Raw genomic sequence first — 7764 nt, 5'->3', positions numbered from 1 at the left:
GGGGCTCCGGCTCTGGGCCTCGCCCCTCTGCCCACCAGCCTTCCTACAGCTTACTTGCCCTCTGCTCACAAGGCTGCAGTAGACGTCACTCCTCGGACCTTCAGGGTTCATATCTGTAAAATGGGTCAGCAGCCCTGCCTGTTCTCCCTAGTGTAACACCCGTAACATATCAGAAAACCCAGGTCCAGCCTGGGCCCAAACCTGATATCCCGTTGTGCCGGAGCCTCTTTATTTGAACGTGGGGGGCAGCCCCTCCCCGGCCCCGGCCAGCTCACGGGCTTTTCACAAGGCCCGAATACAACAAGGGAACACACTAGTGCTTTGTATGTGCCGTGGTACCTTGCCACACGTGACAGGCTCCGGAAGTGTCAGGGCTTCTCACCCTCATCAGGGTGCTGATGGCCAGTCCGCAACAGAGACGGACCTGCTTTCCCTTGACAAGTGGGGGTAACAAGCAAAGGTCCAGCCCAGCAAGTTCTGGTACCTTCTGCCTCAGCACCGGTGTCCTAGCAAATACATCTCCACCCCTGCTCACTGAGTGCAGAGCTAATGGGATTGAGGACAGGCTGCGACTAAACCATTACTTGGGCCTTTGCACACCTGTTTCTGAGGGGAAGACACACGTGGTTGCTCCTAACAGTGTGGGTCGCAGCCACTGTTTCAACAAAGGCTTTCTGAGACCCACCTGTCCCCCACTGGCTAGACACTGGGGAGGACAGGTAAGACGTGCACCCCTCAGGAGCCTCTCAGTCCAGTGCGGAAGCAGGTCTGTAAGTAGATCATCGAGACTGATACGGAAGAGTCGCTCCGAGAGAGCACTGGGTCCTGGATCCACTGGGTGAAGCAGGGAGGGAAGGCTTCACTGAAGAGGTGACATTTGAACTCTGCTTTAAAATATTTTGAGATCCAGAGGATCCCTGCGCCGGGGAGAGGAAAGTCCTCTCCGCTGCGGGTGAGGGGTGGGGTGGGTGAGGCAGAAGCATGGGGGGGCGGCGAGCATGGGCTGCATGCAGAAGTCATGGGGGGGTCTCAGCTGCCTGAAAATAGGGGGCGTGGGGGAGGGGGGAGGGGCTCAGATCACGGGCCGGTGGTCCTTTGCGCTGTTCACAGTAGGACCAGACGGTGAGTTCCAACATATCCACGGCGAAGCCCTGAGTTTAGTGCCTTGAGCGCCTGACCTCGAAGAGTTCCTTGGGGAGGAAGGGCCGGTGGGGGGGGACCAGATGGAGGCCACAGTTTCACGGGACCCTCACTACTGCCCTGTGAGAGGCGTGGGAGCCCCATTGGAAACACCGGGAAGCTGCGGCGGAGGAAGCCGGGTGCACGGCCCGGGGTCAGGTGGGAGCTGGGGAGGCAGCTGGAGTCAGGAGTCGGGTCTTTCGTGGCTTGTTATTTTCCTTCCCCTTCAAGCTTCATTTTGGCTGAAGTCTGGCTGCTGCTGCGATGAGGTCCGGGCCTCACGGAGGCCTCGGGAGGCTGCGGGTCCCTGCGCGGCTAACAGGGCCAGCCCCGCGCCCCTGGGAGAGGAGGGTGAGCACGGCCAGCGCCCAGCACGTCCGCACGCGGCCGGGGCTCGCGATTCTCTGACAACCCTGAGCGGCTCCCACGGCTGCTTTTGCGCCTCGCATTGCTGATTGCTTATCATGAGAGACACTCACTAGAAGTAGATTAGGGAAAAGAAAGTACAAAGGTACTACACAGGAGGGAATAAGTCACCCATGAGCCGTGTCCAGAGGGAGTAGGAGTCTTAGTAAATTTTCTTTGTCTTTTTGAAACAGTGCGTACAAACACACACACAAACTTTTATTTTTTTATTTTTTTTATTTTTTTGAGCGCGTGAGCGGAGATGTGCAGAGGGACAGGCCAAGAGAGAACCCTCAAGCAGGGTCCATGCCCAGCACAGAGCCCAACACGGGGCTCCATCCCACGACCCGAGATCATACCTGAGCCAAGATCAAGGGTTGGTTGCTTATCGGATTGAGCCATCCAGGGGCTCCCACACGCACGGACTTCCTAAAATGCAATGAAAATCATACTAATTACAGCTTTATGCTCTCCTGTTTTAAAGAACATCCCGCTGCTACATTGTGCCTCTTTTTGTAGGCAAAGGCACAACAACTAAGCAAAGGGAAGTAACTCACTCAAGGCCGTTTCAGATAAGTGGTGGGACAGGGATTCGCTTTTTTGATGTGATTCACACTCAGATGGGAAAAGTGAGGCACAGGCAGGGGAGGCGACCCACATGAGGTTGCATTCCTCCTGAGGGCTGAGCCCCCACCAAAGGCCTAGACTCTTCTCTGTCCAGCATCCAGTGCCCAGCAGTGCTTGGGGAGATCCCAGGAAAGGATTCTCTTTGTGGGTGTGGAAGAGACAACAGGTCCGGAACCTGGAGGACAGGACACCATGCCCACAGCCTGGGCCTGAGGAGAGTGAACCGTCTTCAGCCTTCAGCAGCTGAACCTCAGCAGAGCACATAGGACATGCTGTCCCCTCCTGACCCCTGCTTCCCTGCTGAGCTCGAGAGCAGAGACTGGCCAAGCCTCAGTTTCCACTTCTGCCACGTGGGCGAAAATTCTAATGCCCCAGTATTGCGGTGGGGGTGTCAGGGTTGCTGAAATTACTGGCTTTGGGCACTGTGGGGTCCCAGTCGAGTAGTAACAGAAACAAGGGTCCCCAACAGCCATGGAGTGCCTGGGTTCTGGTAGCCCTCCAGGACCTCGTGGAAACCCCATGAGGAAGCATGGTGGTTATCCTCCCCGTGTGATGGACGAGGAAACCCAAGCTCTGAGAAGTAAAAAAATCACACCCGCATGGTCACACACGGCCCAGGAGCCAGAACTTGAACCCAGATCAGTCTGTGCCAGGTCCAAACCCTTCAGGCCGGTGACTGGATCAGCATAACGTGGTGGAAATGGCACAGCAAGCTGAGACCCCCTGCGCCCTCCTCCCCCACTCCCCTCTGCCCCGGGGTGAGCCCCGCTTCTGGGCCAGTCCCCCGACAGGCCGGACGTGACTTCTATTTTTAGCAGCTGTACTTGCTGCCTCCACACAGCTGGCTCTCATGCTTGCTGGGTGTCGGCCAGCCCCACGACCGCCATCTCTCTGCCAACAGGGGTCTAGGGAGAACGCGACTCCACGGTTTGGGGCTTTTCAGGACTTGTAACCAAAGCTTTTGACATCCCATGGCAAGGAAACATTATCATCTGCACGTTTCCTAGGACGAGGCCAAGGCTAAGGGGTCTCTACAAGCAAGGAGGGCCTGAGCTGCCCAAGGCCTGATCCTGCCTCCTGAGTGGGGGGCGCTTGCCCAGTTTTGGACAGCCTTTCTTCAGGGGATATTTTAAACCTTGCAAAGTATTCTAACCAAGAGAAAAGGACAGAAGCAGTTTGGAAGGAGGGGGTAAGTGGGGGAAGCTTAGCCGTGCAGAGCTAAGGGGTCAGAGTAATAAAACTGGGTCAGAGTAATAAAAAAAAAATCCACACAAGCATAAACGTGAAACGATGCTCAGAGATCACTGCAATTAACATGGTCCTATATTTCCTTCCAGACAGAGATATGGGTATCAGTATAGAAATTACACACACACACACACCCACACACATGCATACAAACTTTAATATTGACATATGTATATATCATTATCTTGTCTTTCTTTTTAACAGTTTTCTGTATCATTAAAAAAAATCTATGTAAAATGTTTATTTGTGGCAATGTTGTATTCCATTATATGGAGGGGACAGAAGTCATTTTGTCTTCTTACTGCTGGCTAGTTCAGCTTCACCCCACTTTTTTTTTTTTAAGATTTTATTTATTTATTTATTTGACAGAAATCACAAGTAGGCAGAGAGTCAGGCAGAGAGAGAGGAGGAAGCAGGCTCCCTGCTGAGCCGAGAGCCCGATGCGGGGCCCCATCCCAGGACCCCAGGACCACGACCTGAGCCGAAGGCAGAGGCTCAACCCACTGAGCCACCCAGGTGCCCCAAGCATCTACATTTTGTTCTACGTTATATAGGAAGTTGTCATTGGGGACAGGTAGGTGATGGGGGACACAAATATTCCGGACTCTGTTTACATCTTCACCTGAGTCCTAAATTACTCTAAAATCAAAGGGTAAAATGTAAAAACAAAGTGGAGAAGACATCACTTGGATTTTCTTTTAATTTTTATGGATTGTTTCCTCCATCAGAAATTTATTTTATATGCAGCGAGAGGCAAAGGCTCTCACTTAAAGTTTTTAGATGGATGACTAATTGTCCTAGCCTTCCCCTTGAACCATTCCTTCTTTTTTTTTTTTTAATATTTTATTTATTTATTTGACTGACAGAGATCACAAGTAGGCAGAGAGGTGGACAGAGAGAGAGAGGAGGAAGCAGGCTCCCCGCCGAGCAGAGAGCCCAATGTGGGGCTCGATCCCAGGACTCTGGGATCATGACCTGAGCCAAAGGCAGAGGCTTAGCCACTGAGCCACCCAGGCGCCCCTGAACCATCCCTTCTTGACCTCCTGATCTCAGTTGCCATTTTTATTATCATACACTGAAGCCTATAGATGATAAGGACTGTTTCTGGGCTCATTGTGCTTTTCTGGTCCTTTTGCCATTTCTTACAGTCTTACCACTCTATTTTTATTTTTATAGCTTTATAGTATGTTCTAAAATGTGCCATAACAGGTGATATTTCCCGTCACCCATTTAATTATTCTTTTTTTAAAAAATTACTCTGATATTTAAACACACTTTGATTTTCTTATTCTTTCAGATACAATAAATATGATTGAATATTTCAAAGATCTCCTGTGGGAATCTCACTAAACTTGCAATGTCACTTGAGAAAAGTTGACGTCTGTACAATATCGTTTTCCCACACAAGGCTATCCATATGAAGGGACCTCCTTTCATTGATCTTTGTGTTTCTCAGTAAGGATTTGTAGTTTTCTTCCTATAGGTTTGTCATATTTCTTGTTCATTTCCATCATAGGTATTTCATAGCAGAAATCTTTTAGAATTATATTTTCTAGTTGGTTCTGTGGCTATGTAAGTGGTACAGATATACAGGGCTCTCACCACCTTCCATATCCAGTTTCTTAACTGAATCTCTTCTTAATTCTAGTAGCTTTTTCAATGAATTCTCTTGGATTTCAAGAGTGATAAACAGATCCTCCTGAACCCAGCATAATTTTGTCTCTTTTCCAACAGCAATAACACTTGGGAGCCAAGAGGACCGTTCGGTGGATAAACACAAGCAGGTGACTTATGATCTATGAATTTTCATTCCTTTATAAGTAAAAAACAAAAATAATACTAATACATAAAATAATTACCTAGCCTGTTGTGGGGCTATGAGAATCAGATAAAGTGTTTGATGTAAACTCCAGTTCCAGAGCCCTTAAGAAACGGTGGTGTCTTAAAAAAAATTTTTTTAAATAATAAAATAAATTTAAAAAGAAAAAAAGAAACGGTGGTGTCTTTCTCTCACCACCTTCTTGCTCCACATCGTCTGTGGTGGCTTGCATTTGCAAAACAACGTCAAATAATAGTAGTGGCAGACATCCTTTTGGATTCCTAATTTTCGCTGGAAGGCTTCTACCCAAAGAGCCTGTTAATCAAGCCATCATGCTCTTACAGCCGTAACATAAACACAGCATGAAAATCACAGGTTCCTCTTTAAGGCAATCATGCTCCCTTAAATTTGAAAGCTCAAAAGCCTCTGATAATTTCATGTGTCAACTGTACATCAATGAAGCTGGAAGAAAAAAAAAATGTTTTTGAAAAGCTTGCTGGAAGTTTCTATGCTTTGTTTTCTTAAGGAGTCAGTTCCTTGATGAGTTTCAGTAACTCTGGAATCCAAGCGAGAAAAGACCCAGGAGGCCAAGGTAAAGGTTTCTGCAGGGCCTGTCTCCCTCTGGGGTGCAGACAGAAAGAGCATTGGACCTGGAATCCTCTGACCTGGTTTCAGGCCCTGCTAGGTCCTTGTCCAAAGTCCCATCACCAGCTCTGTGCCCGGCTGCCTTGGAGTGTGGAGCTGAATAACCAAGTCCCTGACCAGTGGGAGTTCGAGGGGGCTGGGATCACACATATAAGGTCCTGACTCGAGAAAGTTTCAGTGTGATCAGTAGGAGGGAAATGAGCGCTCTGGGGACTGTTTATTTAAGGGGGGAGAATTTCTAAAGCCTTCGCCCAATACATTGTTCATTAAGTGTTTATTCATCCCATCTACTATGTTCCTGGCACCGGGCTAGTCTCAGTAATCAGTGGTCAGTGTCTCTGCCCACAGAGCAGTTAGGGAGACAGACAACAAATGAGCACAAATAAATCGGCCTTCCACAGGGAGGGCCAGGCATGGGCCTCACCGGGAAGCGCAGGGCTGCCTGCCAGAGTGGGCCCCTCCTCTGGTCCCCTCGGGTCCAGCCGGCACCGCCCAGCACCCGTGGCCATAAGGAATGCATTGAGCAGCGCCTGCATTCCAAGCACGGGGTTCTGCTCCCGCTGGAGCCTGTTCCAGGCCCTTGCCAGGCCCTCCCCAGGCGGCTTCTCCTGGCCTGGAGGTCTGATAAGGGAGCCCCGCCCCCGGGGAGGAGGGTGGGCGGGGGCGCGGGGTGGGGGGGCGCGGCGGGAGGGAGTGTGGTAGCAGATCTCCATTGCCCCTGCTAAGGGCAGGAGAGGGGAAAGCTGGGCCTGAGACTGCACCAGCCTACAGGGAACAGGCCAGGTGGCCCCAGGGCTTCTGGAATCACAAGGATTCTGTTGCTCTGTTGTAGAAAACTAACAGAAACATTTCAAATAGAAACTCCTAATGCTGGCATTTAGGGCCCAACCAACTTTCTAATCCGGTTTCCCAGAACTTCCCTGTTGGAGCCCTAGCCTCAGGGTCTGTGGCTGGTTCCCAGCCCACCCCAGAACAGCAGCAGGCGCAAGTGGAGGGAACCGCTCAGCACCAGCACCATGTCAGGCACGATTCGATTCGCACGCTCATCCCATTTCCTGCAGACACCCACAGGAAAAGGCACAGCCCTCTTCACAGGTGAGGTGACAGGCTCAGAGCTAGACCCCAGGCTTTGCCCTTCCTGCTACCCCACTGGTCTACAAACTGTGCCTCCAGATCACCCCGAGGGCTTCTCAGAACAGGGTGCTGGGCCCACACCCAAATTTTGTGACTCAGTAGTTCTGGGGAGCGGTTGGATAATTTGCATTTATCCCACATTCCCAGCTGATGGTAATGCATTCTGTAGCGGACCACACTCCGGGAACCTCTGCCCTACATGCCAACGAGAGTGCCCCCCTCTAGATCAATTTTCTGCGTCTAGGCAGACTTTACATTCCTCATAGGCAAGGATCTATGAGGAATTGCATTACTCGTAACGATAGTACAAGGTTACACTCCTGACTGTCCACCTGATGTCCCAACCTCAGAGGAATGTCCCCCAGGTGCTACCTTCAGTCCTTTGCAAGCGCTCCCCCTGAACACCACAGGACACAAACCTCCTACAGTAGGGGTGCAGCCAGCAAGCCATGAGAGCAAATGATGGTTCATGGTGAATTTGCTCCTACATGATCACCAGGAGAGGGGCCGGCCAGCTGGGAGGCAGGGAAGGAGCTGGAAAGCTTGGGGGAAACAGTGAAGTGAGAAGCTTCCAGAAAGGGGGGTGTTCCAGACTAGGGCTGCGTAGCTGAGTGATGAAAGGAGCAGCACAGAGTCTTCAGCAGCAGAGCATGCTGGAAAGAGAGTGTTGGGGCAGCAGCAGACTCTAGACTGGGACAGGAAGCCAC

This window comes from Mustela putorius, unplaced genomic scaffold (genome assembly GCF_011764305.1).
Source record: "Mustela putorius furo isolate JIRA1106 unplaced genomic scaffold, ASM1176430v1.1 tig00000596_pilon_pilon_pilon, whole genome shotgun sequence".
Classification (NCBI taxonomy): Eukaryota; Metazoa; Chordata; class Mammalia; order Carnivora; family Mustelidae; genus Mustela; species Mustela putorius.
This window is presented reverse-complemented; position numbering follows the sequence as displayed.